We start from the raw sequence: 18,749 nt of genomic DNA, 5'->3' as shown, positions 1-18,749 counted from the left end.
TAATCTGTGGACTATCAGAGTGTTGATGAAACACAGAAATTGCATCGGGATTGAATACAACAGCCACCATGCGCACTTGCCTCAATGGGAGTAATTCTCAAACAGTCTACGTTTGGATCTTTCCCTGGAAGACCAGTAGTAGTTATCGATGCACATCTGGACACAATCTGTAATCTGTGGACCTTCAAAGTATTGATGAAACACAGAAATTGCCTCGGTATTCAATACAACAGTCACCATGCGCACTTTCTTCCATGGGTGTAATGTCTGAAACAGTCTACGCTTTGATCGTTCCCTTGAAGACCAGTAGTAGTTACCGATGCACATCTGAAGGCATTCTGTAATCTGTGGACTATCAGAGTGTTGATGAAACACAGAAATAGCATATGGATTGAATACAACAGTCACCATGCGCACTTTCCTGAATGGGAGTAATGCCTCAAACAGTGTACGCTTTGATCGTTCCCTGGAAGACCAGTAGTAGTTTCCGATGCACATCTGGAGGCATTCTGTAATCTGTGGACTATCAGAGTGTTGATGAAACACAGAAATTGCATCGGGAATGAATACAACAGTCACCATGCGCACTTTTCTCCATGGGAGTAATTCTCAAACAATCTACGGTTTGATCGTTCCCTGGAAGACCAGTAGTAGTTATCGATGCACATCTGGACACAATCTGTAATCTGTGGACCTTCAAAGTGTTGATGAAACACAGAAATTGCCTCGTGATTCAATACAACAGTCACCATTCGCAGTTTCCTCCATGGGTGTAATGTCTGAAACAGTCTACGCTTTGATCGTTCCCTTGAAGACCAGTAGTAGTTTCCGATGCACATCTGGAGGCATTCTGTAATCTGTGGAGTATCAGAGTGTTGATGAAACACAGAAATTGCATCGGGAATGAATACAACAGTCACCATGCGTACTTTCCTACATGGGAGTAATGTCTCTAACAGTCTACGATTTGATCGTTCCCTGGAAGACCAGTAGTAGTTTCCGATGCACATCTGGAGGCATTCTGTAATCTGTGGTCTATCAGACTGTTGATGAAACACAGAAATTGCATCGGGATTGAATACAAAAGTCACCATGCGCACTTTCCTCCATGGGAGTAATATCTCAGACAGTCTACGCTTTGATCGTTCCCAGGAAGACAAGTAGTAGTTTCCGATGCACATCTGGAGGCATCTGGATTCTGTGGACTATCAGAGAGTTGATGAAACACAGAAATTGCACCGCGATTGAATACAACAGTCACCATGCGTACTTTCCTACATGGGAGTAATGTCTCTAACAGTCTACGATTTGATCGTTCCCTGGAAGACCAGTAGTAGTTTCCGATGCACATCTGGAGGCATTCTGTAATCTGTGGTCTATCAGACTGTTGATGAAACACAGAAATTGCATCGGGATTGAATACAACAGTCACCATGCGCACTTTCCTTCATGGGAGTAATATCTCAAACTATCTACGGTTTGATCGTCCCCTGGAAGACCAGTAGTAGTTTCCGATGCACATCTGGAGGCATTCTGTAATCTGTGGAATATCAGACTGTTGATGAAACACAGAAATTGCATCGGGATTGAATACAACAGTCACCATGCGCACTTTCCTTCATGGGAGTAATATCTCAAACTATCTACTGTTTGATCGTCCCCTGGAAGACCAGTAGTAGTTTCCGATGCACATCTGGAGGCATTCAGTAACCTGTGGACTATCAGAGTGTTGATGAAACACAGAAATTGCATCGGGATTCAATACAACAGTCACCGTGCGCACTTTCTTCCATGGGTGTAATGTCTGAAACAGTCTACGCTTTGATCGTTCCCTTGAAGACCAGTAGTAGTTACCGATGCACATCTGAAGGCATTCTGTTAATCTGTGGACTATCAGAGTGTTGATGAAACACAGAAATAGCATATGGATTGAATACAACAGTCACCATGCGCACTTTCCTGAATGGGAGTAATGCCTCAAACAGTGTACGCTTTGATCGTTCCCTGGAAGACCAGTAGTAGTTTCCGATGCACATCTGGAGGCATTCTGTAATCTGTGGACTATCAGAGTGTTGATGAAACACAGAAATTGCATCGGGAATGAATACAACAGTCACCATGCGCACTTTTCTCCATGGGAGTAATTCTCAAACAATCTACGGTTTGATCGTTCCCTGGAAGACCAGTAGTAGTTATCGATGCACATCTGGACACAATCTGTAATCTGTGGACCTTCAAAGTGTTGATGAAACACAGAAATTGCCTCGGGATTCAATACAACAGTCACCATTCGCAGTTTCCTCCATAGGTGTAATGTCTGAAACAGTCTACGCTTTGATCGTTCCCTTGAAGACCAGTAGTAGTTTCCGATGCACATCTGGAGGCATTCTGTAATCTGTGGAGTATCAGAGTGTTGATGAAACACAGAAATTGCATCGGGAATGAATACAACAGTCACCATGCGTACTTTCCTACATGGGAGTAATGTCTCTAACAGTCTACGATTTGATCGTTCCCTGGAAGACCAGTAGTAGTTTCCGATGCACATCTGGAGGCATTCTGTAATCTGTGGTCTATCAGACTGTTGATGAAACACAGAAATTGCATCGGGATTGAATACAAAAGTCACCATGCGCACTTTCCTCCATGGGAGTAATATCTCAGACAGTCTACGCTTTGATCGTTCCCAGGAAGACAAGTAGTAGTTTCCGATGCACATCTGGAGGCATCTGTAATCTGTGGACTATCAGAGAGTTGATGAAACACAGAAATTGCATCGGGATTGAATACAACAGTCACCATGCGCACTTTCCTCCATGGGAGTAATGTCTCAAACAGTCTACGCTATGATCGTTCCCTGGAAGACCAGTAGCAGTTTCCGATGCACATCTTGAGGCATTCAGTAATCTGTGGACTATCAGAGTGTTGATGAAACACAGAAATTGCATCGGGATTGAATACAACAGTCACCATGCGCTCTTTCCTCCATGGGAGTAATGTCTCAAAGAGTCTACGCTTTGATCGTTCCCTGGAAGACTAGTAGTAGTTTTCGATGCACATCTGGAGGCATTCTGTAGTATGTGGACAATCAGACTGTTGATGAAACACAGAAATTGCATCGGGAATGAATACAACAGTCACCATGCGCACTTTCCTCCATGGGAGAAATTCTCCAACCGTCTACGATTTGATCGCTCCCTGGAAGACCAGTAGTAGTTATCGATGCACATCTGGACACAATCTGTAATCTGTGGACCTTCGAAGTGTTGATGAAACACAGAAATTGCCTCGGGGTCCAATACAACAGTCACCATGCGCACTTTCCTCCATGGGTGTAATGTCTGAAACAGTCTACGCTTTGATCGTTCCCTTGAAGACCAGTAGTAGTTACCGATGCACATCTGGAGGCAGTCTGTATTATGTGGACTGTCAGAGTGTTGATGAAACAAAGAAATTGCATCGGGATTGAATACAACAGTCACCATGCGCACTTTCCTACGTGGGAGTAATGTCTCTAACAGTCTACGCTTTGATCGTTCCCTGGAAGGCCAGTAGTAGTTTCCGATGCACATCTGGAGGCATTCTGTAATCTGTGGACTATCAGAGTGTTGATTAAACACAGAAATTGCATCGGGATTGAATACAACAGTCACCATGCGCACTTTCCTCCATGGGAGTAATTCTCAAATAGTCTACGTTTTGATCTTTCCCTGGAAGACCAGTAGTAGTTATCGATGCACATCTGGACACAATCTGTAATCTGTGGACCTTTAAAGTATTGATGAAACACAGAAATTGCCTCGGTATTCAATACAACAGTCACTATGCGCACTTTCCTCCATGGGTGTAATGTCTGAAACAGTCTACGCTTTGATCGTTCCCTTGAAGACCAGTAGTAGTTACCGATGCACATCTGGAGGCATTCTGTAATCTGTGGACCATCAGAGTGTTGATGAAACACAGAATCTGCCTCGGGATTGTATACAGCAGTCACCATGCGCACTTTCCTCCATGTGAGTAATGCTCATATAGGCTACGTTTTGATCGTTCCCTGGAAGACCAGTAGTAGTTTCCGATGCACATCTGGAGGCATTCTGTAATCTGTAGACCTTCAAAGTGTTGATGAAATACAGAAATTGCATCCTGAGTGAATACAAGAGTCACCATCCGCACTGTCGTCCTTGGGAGTAATTCTCAAACAGGCTACGCTTTGATCGTTCTCTGGAAGAGCAGTAGTAGTTTCCTTTGCTCATCTGCTGGCATTCTGTAATCTGTGGACCTTCAAAGGTCTGATGAATCACAGAAATTGCATCGGGATTGAATATAACAGTCACCATGACCACTTTCCTCCATGGGAGTAACGTCTGAAACAGTCTACGCTTTGATCGTTCCCAGGAAGACCAGTGGTAGTTTCCGATGCACATCTGGAGGCATTGTGTAATCTGTGGACTATCAGAGTGTTGATGAAACACAGAAATTACATCGGGATTGAATACAACAGTCACCATGCGCACTTCTCTCCATGGGAGTAATTCTCAAACAGTCTACGTTTTGATCGTTCCCTGGAAGACCAGTAGTAGTTATCGATGCACATCTGGACACAATCTGTAATCTGTGGACCTTCAAAGTGTAGATCAAACACAGAAATTGCCTCGCGATTCAATACAACATTCACCATTCGCACTTTCCTCCATGGGTGTAACGTCTGAAACAGTCTGCGATTTGATCGTTCCCTGGAAGACCAGTAGCAGTTTCCGTTGCACATCTGTAGACAATCTGTAATCTGTGGACTATCAGAGTGTTGATGAAACACAGAAATTGCATCGGGATTGAATACAACAGTCACTACGCGCACTTTCCTCTATGGGAGTAATGTCTCAAACAGTCTTTCTTTTATCGTTCCCTGGAAGACCAGAAGGAGTTTCTGATGCACATCTGGAGGCATTCTGTAATCTGTGGACTTTCAGAGTGTTGATGAAACACAGAAATAGCATATGGATTGAATACAACAGTCACCATGCGCACTTTCCTGAATGGGAGTAATGCCTCAAACAGTGTACGCTTTGATCGTTCCCTGGAAGACCAGTAGTAGTTTCCGATGCACATCTGGAGGCATTCTGTAATCTGTGGACTAACAGAGTGTTGATGAAACACAGAAATTGCATCGGGAATGAATACAACAGTCACCATGTGCACTTCTCTCCATGGGAGTAATTCTCAAACAGTCTACGTTTTGATCGTTCCCTGGAAGACCAGTAGTAGTTATCGATGCACATCTGGACACAATCTGTAATCTGTGGACCTTCAAAGTGTAGATCAAACACAGAAATTGCCTCGCGATTCAATACAACATTCACCATTCGCACTTTCCTCCATGGGTGTAACGTCTGAAACAGTCTGCGATTTGATCGTTCCCTGGAAGACCAGTAGCAGTTTCCGTTGCACATCTGTAGACAATCTGTAATCTGTGGACTATCAGAGTGTTGATGAAACACAGAAATTGCATCGGGATTGAATACAACAGTCACTACGCGCACTTTCCTCCATGGGAGTAATGTCTCAAACAGTCTACGCTTTGATCGTTCCCTGGAAGACCAGTGGTAGTTTCCGATGCACATCTGGAGGCATTCTGTAATCTGTGGACCATCAGAGTGTTGATGAAACACAGAATCTGCCTCGGGATTGTATACAGCAGTCACCATGCGCACTTTCCTCCATGTGAGTAATGCTCATATAGGCTACGTTTTGATCGTTCCCTGGAAGACCAGTAGTAGTTTCCGATGCACATCTGGAGGCATTCTATAATCTGTAGACCTTCAAAGTGTTGATGAAATACAGAAATTGCATCCTGAGTGAATACAAGAGTCACCATCCGCACTGTCGTCCTTGGGAGTAATTCTCAAACAGGCTACGCTTTGATCGTTCTCTGGAAGAGCAGTAGTAGTTTCCTTTGCTCATCTGCTGGCATTCTGTAATCTGTGGACCTTCAAAGGGCTGATGAATCACAGAAATTGCATCGGGATTGAATATAACAGTCACCATGCCCACTTTCCTCCATGGGAGTAACGTCTGAAACAGTCTACGCTTTGATCGTTCCCAGGAAGACCAGTAGTAGTTTCCGATGCACATCTGGAGGCATTGTGTAATCTGTGGACTATCAGAGTGTTGATGAAACACAGAAATTACATCGGGATTGAATACAACAGTTACCATGAGCACTTTCCTCCATGGGAGGAATGTCTCAAACGTTTTTCAAACGTTCCCTGGAAGACCAGTAGTAGTTTCCAATGCACATCTGGAGGCATTCTGTAATCTGTGGACTATCAGAGTGTTGATGAAGCACGGAAATAGCATCGGGATTGAATACAACAGTCACCATGCGCACTTTCCTGCATGGGAGTAATGTCTCAAACAGTCTACGCTTTGATCGTTCCCTGGAAGACCAGTAGTAGTTTCAGATGCACATCTGGAGGCATTCAGTAATCTGTGGAATATCAGACTTTTGATGAAACAGTGAAATTGCATTGGGATTGAATAAAACAGTCACCATGCGCTCTTTCCTCCATGGGAGTAATGTCTCAAAGAGTCTACGCTTTGATCGTTCCCTGGAAGACCAATAGTAGTTTTCGATGCACATCTGGAGGCATTCTGTAGTATGTGGACAATCAGACTGTTGATGAAACACAGAAATTGCATCGGGATTCAATGCAACAGTCATCATGCGCACTTTCCTCCATGGGAGTAATGTCTTTAACAGTCTACGCTTTAATCGTTCCCAGGAAGACCAGTAGTAGTTATCGATGCACATCTGGAGGCATTCTGTAATCTGTAAACTGCAGAGTGTTGTTCAAACACAGATATTGCATTGGGATTGTATACAACAGTCACCATGCGCACTTTCCTCCATGGGAGTAATGTCTTTAACAGTCTACGCTTTGATCGTTCCCAGGAAGACCAGTAGTAGTTATCGATGCACATCTGGAGGCATTCTGTAATCTGTGGACCATCAGAGTGTTGATGAAACACAGAAATTGCATCGGGATTGAATACAACTGTCACCATGCGCACTTTCCTACATTGGAGTATTGTCTCTAATAGTCTACGCTTTGATCGTTTTCTGGAAGACCAGTGGTAGTTTCCGATGCACATCAGGAGGCATTCTGTAATCTGTAGACTTTCAGAGTGTTGATGGAACACAGAAATTGCATCGGGATTGAATACAACAGTCACCATTCGCACTTTCCTACATGGGAGTAATTCTAAAACAGTGTACTACTTGATCGTTCCCTAGAAGACCAGTAGTAGTTTCCGATGCACATCTGGTGGCATTCTGTAATCTGTGGACCTTCAAAGTGTTGATTAATCACAGAAATTGCCTCGGGATTGAATACAACAGTCACCTGGAGTACTTTCCTCCATGGGAGTAATGTCTGAAACAGTCTACGCTTTGATCGTTCCCTGGGAGACCAGTAGTAGTTTCCGATGCACATCTGGAGGCATTCTGTAATCTGTGGACCTACAAAGTTTTGATGAAACACAGATATTGTATCGGGAGTGAATACAAGAGTCACCATCCGCACTTTGGTCCATGGGAGTAATTCTCAAACAGGCTACGCTTTGATCGTTCCCTGGAAGACCAGTAGTAGTTTTCTTTGCTCATCTGCTGGCATTCTGTAATCTGTGGACCTTCAAAGGGTTAATGAATCACAGAAATTGCATCGGGTTTCATTATAACAGTCACCATGCCCACTTTCCTCCATGGGAGTAACGTCTGAAACAGTCTACGCTTTGATCGTTCCCAGGAAGACCAGTAGTAGTTTCCGATGCACATCTGGAGGCATTGTGAAATCTGTGGACTATCAGAGTGTTGATGAAACACAGAAATTACATCGGGATTGAATACAACAGTCACCATGAGCACTTTCCTCCATGGGAGTAATGTCTCAAACATTTTTTAATCGTTCCATGGAAGACCAGTAGTAGTTTCCAAAGCACATCTGGAGGCATTGTGTAATCTGTGGACTATCAGAGTGTTGATGAAACACAGAAATTACATCGGGATTGAATACAACAGTTACCATGAGCACTTTCCTCCATGGGAGGAATGTCTCAAACGTTTTTCAAACGTTCCCTGGAAGACCAGTAGTAGTTTCCAATGCACATCTGGAGGCATTCTGTAATCTGTGGACTATCAGAGTGTTGATGAAGCACGGAAATAGCATCGGGATTGAATACAACAGTCACCATGCGCACTTTCCTGCATGGGAGTAATGTCTCAAACAGTCTACGCTTTGATCGTTCCCTGGAAGACCAGTAGTAGTTTCAGATGCACATCTGGAGGCATTCAGTAATCTGTGGAATATCAGACTTTTGATGAAACAGTGAAATTGCATTGGGATTGAATAAAACAGTCACCATGCGCTCTTTCCTCCATGGGAGTAATGTCTCAAAGAGTCTACGCTTTGATCGTTCCCTGGAAGACCAATAGTAGTTTTCGATGCACATCTGGAGGCATTCTGTAGTATGTGGACAATCAGACTGTTGATGAAACACAGAAATTGCATCGGGATTCAATGCAACAGTCATCATGCGCACTTTCCTCCATGGGAGTAATGTCTTTAACAGTCTACGCTTTAATCGTTCCCAGGAAGACCAGTAGTAGTTATCGATGCACATCTGGAGGCATTCTGTAATCTGTAAACTGCAGAGTGTTGTTCAAACACAGATATTGCATTGGGATTGTATACAACAGTCACCATGCGCACTTTCCTCCATGGGGGTAATGTCTTTAACAGTCTACGCTTTGATCGTTCCCAGGAAGACCAGTAGTAGTTATCGATGCACATCTGGAGGCATTCTGTAATCTGTGGACCATCAGAGTGTTGATGAAACACAGAAATTGCATCGGGATTGAATACAACTGTCACCATGCGCACTTTCCTACATTGGAGTATTGTCTCTAATAGTCTACGCTTTGATCGTTTTCTGGAAGACCAGTGGTAGTTTCCGATGCACATCAGGAGGCATTCTGTAATCTGTAGACTTTCAGAGTGTTGATGGAACACAGAAATTGCATCGGGATTGAATACAACAGTCACCATTCGCACTTTCCTACATGGGAGTAATTCTAAAACAGTGTACTACTTGATCGTTCCCTAGAAGACCAGTAGTAGTTTCCGATGCACATCTGGTGGCATTCTGTAATCTGTGGACCTTCAAAGTGTTGATTAATCACAGAAATTGCCTCGGGATTGAATACAACAGTCACCTGGAGTACTTTCCTCCATGGGAGTAATGTCTGAAACAGTCTACGCTTTAATCGTTCCCTGGGAGACCAGTAGTAGTTTCCGATGCACATCTGGAGGCATTCTGTAATCTGTGGACCTACAAAGTTTTGATGAAACACAGATATTGTATCGGGAGTGAATACAAGAGTCACCATCCGCACTTTGGTCCATGGGAGTAATTCTCAAACAGGCTACGCTTTGATCGTTCCCTGGAAGACCAGTAGTAGTTTTCTTTGCTCATCTGCTGGCATTCTGTAATCTGTGGACCTTCAAAGGGTTAATGAATCACAGAAATTGCATCGGGTTTCATTATAACAGTCACCATGCCCACTTTCCTCCATGGGAGTAACGTCTGAAACAGTCTACGCTTTGATCGTTCCCAGGAAGACCAGTAGTAGTTTCCGATGCACATCTGGAGGCATTGTGAAATCTGTGGACTATCAGAGTGTTGATGAAACACAGAAATTACATCGGGATTGAATACAACAGTCACCATGAGCACTTTCCTCCATGGGAGTAATGTCTCAAACATTTTTTAATCGTTCCATGGAAGACCAGTAGTAGTTTCCAAAGCACATCTGGAGGCATTCTGTAATCTGTGGACTATCAGAGTGTTGATGAAACATGGAAATAGCATCGGGATTGAATACAACAGTCACCATGCGCACTTTCCTGCATGGGAGTAATGTCTCAAACAGTCTACGCTTTGATCGTTCCCTGGAAGACCAGTAGTACTTTCCGATGCACATCTGGAGACATTCAGTAATCTGTGGAATATCAGACTGTTGATGAAACACTGAAATTGCATCGGGATTGAATACAACAGTCACCATGCGCTCTTTCCTCCATGTTAGTAATGTCTTGGACAGTCTACGCTTTGATCGATCCCAGGAAGACCAGTAGTAGTTTCCGATGCACATCTGGAGGTAATCTGTAATCTGTAAACTATCAGAGTGTTGTTCAAACACAGATATTGCATCGGGATTGAATACAACAGTCACCATGCGCCCTTTCCTCCATGGGAGTAATGTCTCAAACAGTCAACGCTTTGATCGTTATCAGGAAGACCAGTAGTAGTTACCGATGCACATCTGGATGCATTCTGTAATCCGTGGACTATCAGAGTGTTGATGAAACACAGAAATTGCTTCGGGATTGAATAAAACAGTCACCATGCGCACTTTCCTACATGGGAGTAATGTCTCTAACAGTCTACGCTTTGATCGTTTTCTGGAAGACCAGTGGTAGTTTCCGATGCACATCTGGAGGCATTCTGTAATCTGTAGACTATCAGAGTGTTGATGGAACACAGAAATTGCATCGGGATTGAATACAACAGTCACCATTCGCACTTTCTTCCATAGGAGTAATTCTAAAACAGTCTACACTTTGATCGTTCCTTGGAAGACCAGTAGTAGTTTCCGATGCACATCTGGAGGCATTCTGTAATCTGTGGACCTTCAAAGTGTTGATGAATCAAAGAAATTGAATCGGGATTGAATTCAACAGTCAACAAGCGTACTTTCCTCCATGAGAGTAATGTCTGAAACAGTCTACGCTTTGATCGTTCCCTGGAAGACCAGTAGTAGTTTCCTTTGCTCATCTGTTGGCATTCTGTAATCTGTGGACCTTCCAAGTGTTGATGAATCACAGAGATTGCATCGGGATTGAATATAACTGTCACCATGCCCACTTTCCTCCATGGGAGTAGCGTCTGAAACAGTCTACGCTTTGATCGTTCCCAGGAAGACCAGTTGTAGTTTCCGATGCACATCTGGAGACACTATGTAATCTGTGGACAATCAGAGTGTTGATGAAACACAGAAATTGCATGGGGATTGAATACAACAGTCACCGTGCGCACTTACCTCCATGGGATTAATGTCTCAAACAGTTTACGCTTTGATCGTTTCCTGAAGACCAGTAGTAGCTTCCGATGCACATCTGGAGGTATTCTGTAATCTGTGGACTATCTGAGTGTTTATGAAACCAAAATTGCATCGGGATTGAATACAACAGTCACCATGCGTACTTTCCTCCATGGGAGTAGCGTCTGAAACAGTCTACGCTTTGATCGTTCCCTGGAAGACCAGTAGTATTTTCCGATGCGCATCTGGAAGCATTCTGTAATCAGTGGACCTTCAAAGTGTTGATGAATCACAGAAATTGCCTCGGGATTGATTACAACAGTCACCATGCGTACTTTCCTACATGGGTGTAATGTCTGAAAGAGTCTACGATTTGATCGTTCCTTGGAAGACCAGAGGTGGTTTCCGATGCACATCTGGAGGCATACTGTAATCTATGGACAATCAGAGTGTTGATGAAACACAGAATCTACATCGGGATTGTATACAGCAGACACCATGCGCACTGTCCTCCATGGGAGTAATGTCTCTAACAGTCTACGCTTTGATCGTTCCCTGGAAGACCGGTAGTAGTTTCCGATGCACATCTGGAGGCATTCTGTAATCGGTGGACTATAATAGTGTTGATGAAACACAGAAATTACATCGGGATTGAATACAACAGTCACCATGCGCACTTTGCTGAATGGGAGTAATGCCTCAAACAGTGTACGCTTTGATCGTTCCCTGGAGGACCAGTAGTAGTTTCCGATGCACATCTGGAGGCATTCTGTAATCTGTGGACTATCAGAGTGTTGATGAAACACAGAAATTGCATCGGGAATGAATACAACAGTCACCATGCGCACTTTTCTCCATGGGAGTAATTCTCAAACAGTCTACGTTTTGATCGTTCCCTGGAAGACCAGTAGTAGTTATCGACGCACATCTGGACACAATCTGTAATCTGTGGACCTTCAAAGTGTAGATGAAACACAGAAATTCCCTCGGGATTCAATACAACATTCACCATTCGCACTTTCCTCCATGGGTGTAATGTCTGAAACAGTCTACGCTTTGATCGTTCCCTCGAAGACCAGTAGTAGTTACCGATGCACATCTGGAGGCATTCTGTAATCTGTGGACTATCAGAGTGTTGATGAAACACAGAAATTGCATCGCGATTGAATACAACAGTCACCATGCGTACTTTCCTACATGGGAGTAATGTCTCTAACAGTCTGCGATTTGATCGTTCCCTGGAAGACCAGTAGCAGTTTCCGATGCACATCTGTAGACAATCTGTAATCTGTGGACTATCAGAGTGTTGATGAAACACAGAAATTGCATCGGGATTGAATACAACAGTTACTACGCGCACTTTCCTCCATGGGAGTAATGTCTCAAACATTCTACGCTTTGATCGTTCCCTGGAAGACCAGTGGTAGTTTCCGATGCACATCTGGAGGCATTCTGTAATCTGTGGACCATCAGGGTGTTGATGAAACACAGAATCTGCCTCGGGATAGTATACAGCAGTCACCATGCGCACTTTCCTCCATGTGAGTAATGCTCATATAGACTACGCTTTGATCGTTCCCTGGAAGACCAGTAGTAGTTTCCGATGCACATCTGGAGGCATTGTGTAATCTGTGGACTATCAGAGTGTTGATGAAACACAGAAATTACATCGGGATTGAATACAACAGTCACCATAAGCACTTTCCTCCATGGGAGGAATGTCTCAAACGTTTTTCAATCGTTCCCTGGAAGACCAGTAGTAGTTTCCGATGTACATCTGGAGGCATTCAGTAATCTGTGGAATATCAGACTTTTGATGAAACAGTGAAATTGCATCGGGATTGAATACAACAGTCACCATGCGCTCTTTCCTCCATGGGAGTAATGTCTTAGACAGTCTACGCTTTGATCGTTCCCAGGAAGACCAGTAGTAGTTTCCGATGCACATCTGGAGACACTATGTAATCTGTGGACAATCAGAGTGTTGATGAAACACAGAAATTGCATGGGGATTGAATACAACAGTCCCCGTGCGCACTTACCTCCATGGGATTAATGTCTCAAACAGTTTACGCTTTGATCGTTTCCTGAAGACCAGTAGTAGCTTCCGATGCACATCTGGAGGTATTCTGTAATCTGTGGACTATCTGAGTGTTTATGAAACCAAAATTGCATCGGGATTGAATACAACAGTCACCATGCGTACTTTCCTCCATGGGAGTAATGTCTGAAACAGTCTACGCTTTGATCGTTCCCTGGAAGACCAGTAGTAGTTTCCGATGCACATCTGGAGGCATTCTGTAATCTGTAGACCTTCAAAGTGTTGATGAAATACAGAAATTGCATCGGGAGTGAATACAACAGTCACCATCCGCACTTTCGTCCGTGGGAGTAATTCTCAAACAGGCTACGCTTTGATCGTTCCCTGGAAGACCAGTAGCAGTTTCCTTTGCTCATCTGCTGGCGTTCTGTAATCTGTGGACCTTCAAAGGGTTGATGAATCACAGAAATTGCATCGGGATTGAATACAACAGTCACCATGCCCACTTTCCTCCATGGGAGTAGCGTCTGAAACAGTCTACGCTTTGATCGTTCCCTGGAAGACCAGTAGTATTTTCCGATGCGCATCTGGAAGCATTCTGTAATCTGTGGACCTTCAAAGTGTTGATGAATCACAGAAATTGCCTCGGGATTGAATACAACAGTCACCATGCGTACTTTCCTACATGGGTGTAATGTCTGAAAGAGTCTACGATTTGATCGTTCCATGGAAGACCAGAGGTGGTTTCCAATGCACATCCGGAGGCATTCTGTAATCTATGGACAATCAGAGTGTTGATGAAACACAGAATCTACATCGGGATTGTATACAGCAGTCACCATGCGCACTGTCCTCCATGGGAGTAATGTCTCTAACAGTCTACGCTTTGATCGTTCCCTGGAAGACCGGTAGTAGTTTCCGATGCACATCTGGAGGCATTCTGTAATCTGTGGACTATAATAGTGTTGATGAAACACAGAAATTACATCGGGATTGAATACAACAGTCACCATGCGCACTTTGCTGAATGGGAGTAATGCCTCAAACAGTGTACGCTTTGATCGTTCCCTGGAGGACCAGTAGTAGTTTCCGATGCACATCTGGAGGCATTCTGTAATCTGTGGACTATCAGAGTGTTGATGAAACACAGAAATTGCATCGGGAATGAATACAACAGTCACCATGCGCACTTTTCTCCATGGGAGTAATTCTCAAACAGTCTACGTTTTGATCGTTCCCTGGAAGACCAGTAGTAGTTATCGATGCACATCTGGACACAATCTGTAATCTGTGGACCTTCAAAGTGTAGATGAAACACAGAAACTCCCTCGGGATTCAATACAACATTCACCATTCGCACTTTCCTCCATGGGTGTAATGTCTGAAACAGTCTACGCTTTGATCGTTCCCTCGAAGACCAGGAGTAGTTACCGATGCACATCTGGAGGCATTCTGTAATCTGTGGACTATCAGAGTGTTGATGAAACACAGAAATTGCATCGCGATTGAATACAACAGTCACCATGCGTACTTTCCTACATGGGAGTAATGTCTCTAACAGTCTGCGATTTGATCGTTCCCTGGAAGACCAGTAGCAGTTTCCGATGCACATCTGTAGAAAATCTGTAATCTGTGGACTATCAGAGTGTTGATGAAACACAGAAATTGCATCGGGATTGAATACAACAGTCACTACGCGCACTTTCCTCCATGGGAGTAATGTCTCAAACAGTCTACGCTTTGATCGTTCCCTGGAAGATCAGTGGTAGTTTCCGATGCACATCTGGAGGCATTCTGTAATCTGTGGACCATCAGAGTGTTGATGAAACACAGAATCTGCCTCGGGATTGTATACAGCAGTCACCATGCGCACTTTCCTCCATGTGAGTAATGCTCATATAGACTACGCTTTGATCGTTCCCTGGAAGACCAGTAGTAGTTTCCGATGCACATCTGGAGGCATTCTGTAATCTGTTGACCTTCAAAGTGTTGATGAAATACAGAAATTGCATTGGGAGTGAATACAAGAGTCACCATCCGCACTGTCGTCCATGGGAGTAATTCTCAAACAGGCTACGCTTTGATCGTTCCCTGGTAGACCAGTAGTAGTTTCCGATGCACATCTGGAGGCATTGTGTAATCTGTGGACTATCAGAGTGTTGATGAAACACAGAAATTACATCGGGATTGAATACAACAGTCACCATGAGCACTTTCCTCCACGGGAGGAATGTCTCAAACGTTTTTCAATCGTTCCCTGGAAGACCAGTAGTAGTTTCCAATGCACATCTGGAGGCATTCTGTAATCTGTGGACTATCAGAGTGTTGATGAAGCACGGAAATAGCATCGGGATTGAATACAACAGTCACCATGCGCACTTTCCTGCATGGGAGTAATGTCTCAAACAGTCTACGCTTTGATCGTTCCCTGGAAGACCAGTAGTAGTATCCGATGCACATCTGGAGGCATTCAGTAATCTGTGGAATATCAGACTTTTGATGAAACAGTGAAATTGCATCGGGATTGAATACAACAGTCACCATGCGCTCTTTCCTCCATGGGAGTAATGTCTTAGACAGTCTACGCTTTGATCGTTCCCAGGAAGACCAGTAGTAGTTTCCGATGCACATCTGGAGGCATTCAGTAATCTGTGGAATATCAGACTTTTGATGAAACAGTGAAATTGCATCGGGATTGAATACAACAGTCACCATGCGCTCTTTCCTCCATGGGAGTAATGTCTTAGACAGTCTACGCTTTGATCGTTCCCAGGAAGACCAGTAGTAGTTTCCGATGCACATCTGGAGACACTATGGAATCTGTGGACAATCAGAGTGTTGATGAAACACAGAAATTGCATGGGGATTGAATACAACAGTCACCGTGCGCACTTACCTCCATGGGATTAATGTCTCAAACAGTTTACGCTTTGATCGTTTCCTGAAGACCAGTAGTAGCTTCCGATGCACATCTGGAGGTATTCTGTAATCTGTGGACTATCTGAGTGTTTATGAAACCAAAATTGCATCGGGATTGAATACAACAGTCACCATGCGTACTTTCCTCCATGGGAGTAATGTCTGAAACAGTCTACGCTTTGATCGTTCCCTGGAAGACCAGTAGTAGTTTCCGATGCACATCTGGAGGCATTCTGTAATCTGTAGACCTTCAAAGTGTTGATGAAATACAGAAATTGCATCGGGAGTGAATACAACAGTCACCATCCGCACTTTCGTCCATGGGAGTAATTCTCAAACAGGCTACGCTTTGATCGTTCCCTGGAAGACCAGTAGCAGTTTCCTTTGCTCATCTGCTGGCATTCTGTAATCTGTGGACCTTCAAAGGGTTGATGAATCACAGAAATTGCATCGGGATTGAATACAACAGTCACCATGCCCACTTTCCTCCATGGGAGTAGCGTCTGAAACAGTCTACGCTTTGATCGTTCCCTGGAAGACCAGTAGTATTTTCCGATGCGCATCTGGAAGCATTCTGAAATCTGTGGACCTTCAAAGTGTTGATGAATCACAGAAATTGCCTCGGGATTGAATACAACAGTCACCATGCGTACTCTCCTACATGGGTGTAATGTCTGAAAGAGTCTACGATTTGATCGTTCCTTGGAAGACCAGAGGTGGTTTCCGATGCACATCTGGAGGCATTCTGTAATCTATGGACAATCAGAGTGTTGATGAAACACAGAATCTACATCGGGATTGTATACAGCAGTCACCATGCGCACTGTCCTCCATGGGAGTAATGTCTCTAACAGTCTACGCTTTGATCGTTCCCTGGAAGACCGGTAGTAGTTTCCGATGCACATCTGGAGGCATTCTGTAATCTGTGGACCATAATAGTGTTGATGAGACACAGAAATTACATCGGGATTGAATACAACAGTCACCATGCGCACTTTGCTTAATGGGAGTAATGCCTCAAACAGTGTACGCTTTGATCGTTCCCTGGAGGACCAGTAGTAGTTTCCGATGCACATCTGGAGGCATTCTGTAATCTGTGGACCATCAGAGTGTTGATGAAACACAGAATCTGCCTCGGGATTGTATACAGCAGTCACCATGCGCACTTTCGTCCATGTGAGTAATGCTCATATAGACTACGCTTTGATCGTTCCCTGGAAGACCAGTAGTAGTTTCCGATGCACATCTGGAGGCATTCTGTAATCTGTAGACCTTCAAAGTGTTGATGAAATACAGAAATTGCATTGGGAGTGAATACAAGAGTCACCATCCGCACTGTCGTCCATGGGAGTAATTCTCAAACAGGCTACATTTTGATCGTTCCCTGGTAGACCAGTAGTAGTTTCCGATGCACATCTGGAGGCATTGTGTAATCTGTGGACTATCAGAGTGTTGATGAAACACAGAAATTACATCGGGATTGAATACAACAGTCACCATGAGCACTTTCCTCCATGGGAGGAATGTCTCAAACGTTTTTCAATCGTTCCCTGGAAGACCAGTAGTAGTTTCCGATGCACATCTGGAGGCATTCAGTAATCTGTGGAATATCAGACTTTTGATGAAACAGTGAAATTGCATCGGGATTGAATACAGCAGTCACCATGCGCTCTTTCCTCCATGGGAGTAATGTCTTAGACAGTCTACGCTTTGATCGTTCCCAGGAAGACCAGTAGTAGTTTCCGATGCACATCTGGAGACACTATGTAATCTGTGGACAATCAGAGTGTTGATGAAACACAGAAATTGCATGGGGATTGAATACAACAGTCACCGTGCGCACTTACCTCCATGGGATTAATGTCTCAAACAGTTTACGCTTTGATCGTTTCCTGAAGACCAGTAGTAGCTTCCGATGCACATCTGGAGGTATTCTGTAATCTGTGGACTATCTGAGTGTTTATGAAACCAAAATTGCATCGGGATTGAATACTACAGTCACCATGCGTACTTTCCTCCATGGGAGTAATGTCTGAAACAGTCTACGCTTTGATCGTTCCCTGGAAGACCAGTAGTAGTTTCCGATGCACATCTGGAGGCATTGTGTAATCTGTAGACCTTCAAAGTGTTGATGAAATACAGAAATTGCATCGGGAGTGAATACAACAGTCACCATCCGCACTTTCGTCCATGGGAGTAATTCTCAAACAGGCTACGCTTTGATCGTTCCCTGGAAGACCAGTAGCAGTTTCCTTTGCTCATCTGCTGGCATTCTGTAATCTGTTTACCTTCAAAGGGTTGATGAATCACAGAAATTGCATCGGGATTGAATACAACAGTCACCATGCCCACTTTCCTCCATGGGAGTAGCGTCTGAAACAGTCTACGATTTGATCGTTCCCTGGAAAACCAGTAGTATTTCCCGATGCGCATCTGGAAGCATTCTGTAATCTGTGGACCTTCAAACTGTTGATGAATCACAGAAATTGCCCCGGGATTGAATACGACAGTCACCATGCGTACTTTCCTACATGGGTGTAATGTCTGAAAGAGTCTACGATTTGATCGTTCCTTGGAAGACCAGAGGTGGTTTCCAATGCACATCTGGAGCCATTCTGTAATCTATGGACAATC

This window comes from Schistocerca gregaria, unplaced genomic scaffold (genome assembly GCF_023897955.1).
Source record: "Schistocerca gregaria isolate iqSchGreg1 unplaced genomic scaffold, iqSchGreg1.2 ptg000285l, whole genome shotgun sequence".
Lineage (NCBI taxonomy): Eukaryota > Metazoa > Arthropoda > Insecta > Orthoptera > Acrididae > Schistocerca > Schistocerca gregaria.
The sequence above is the reverse complement of the archived record's forward strand: the minus strand, read 5'-3'. Positions refer to the sequence as shown.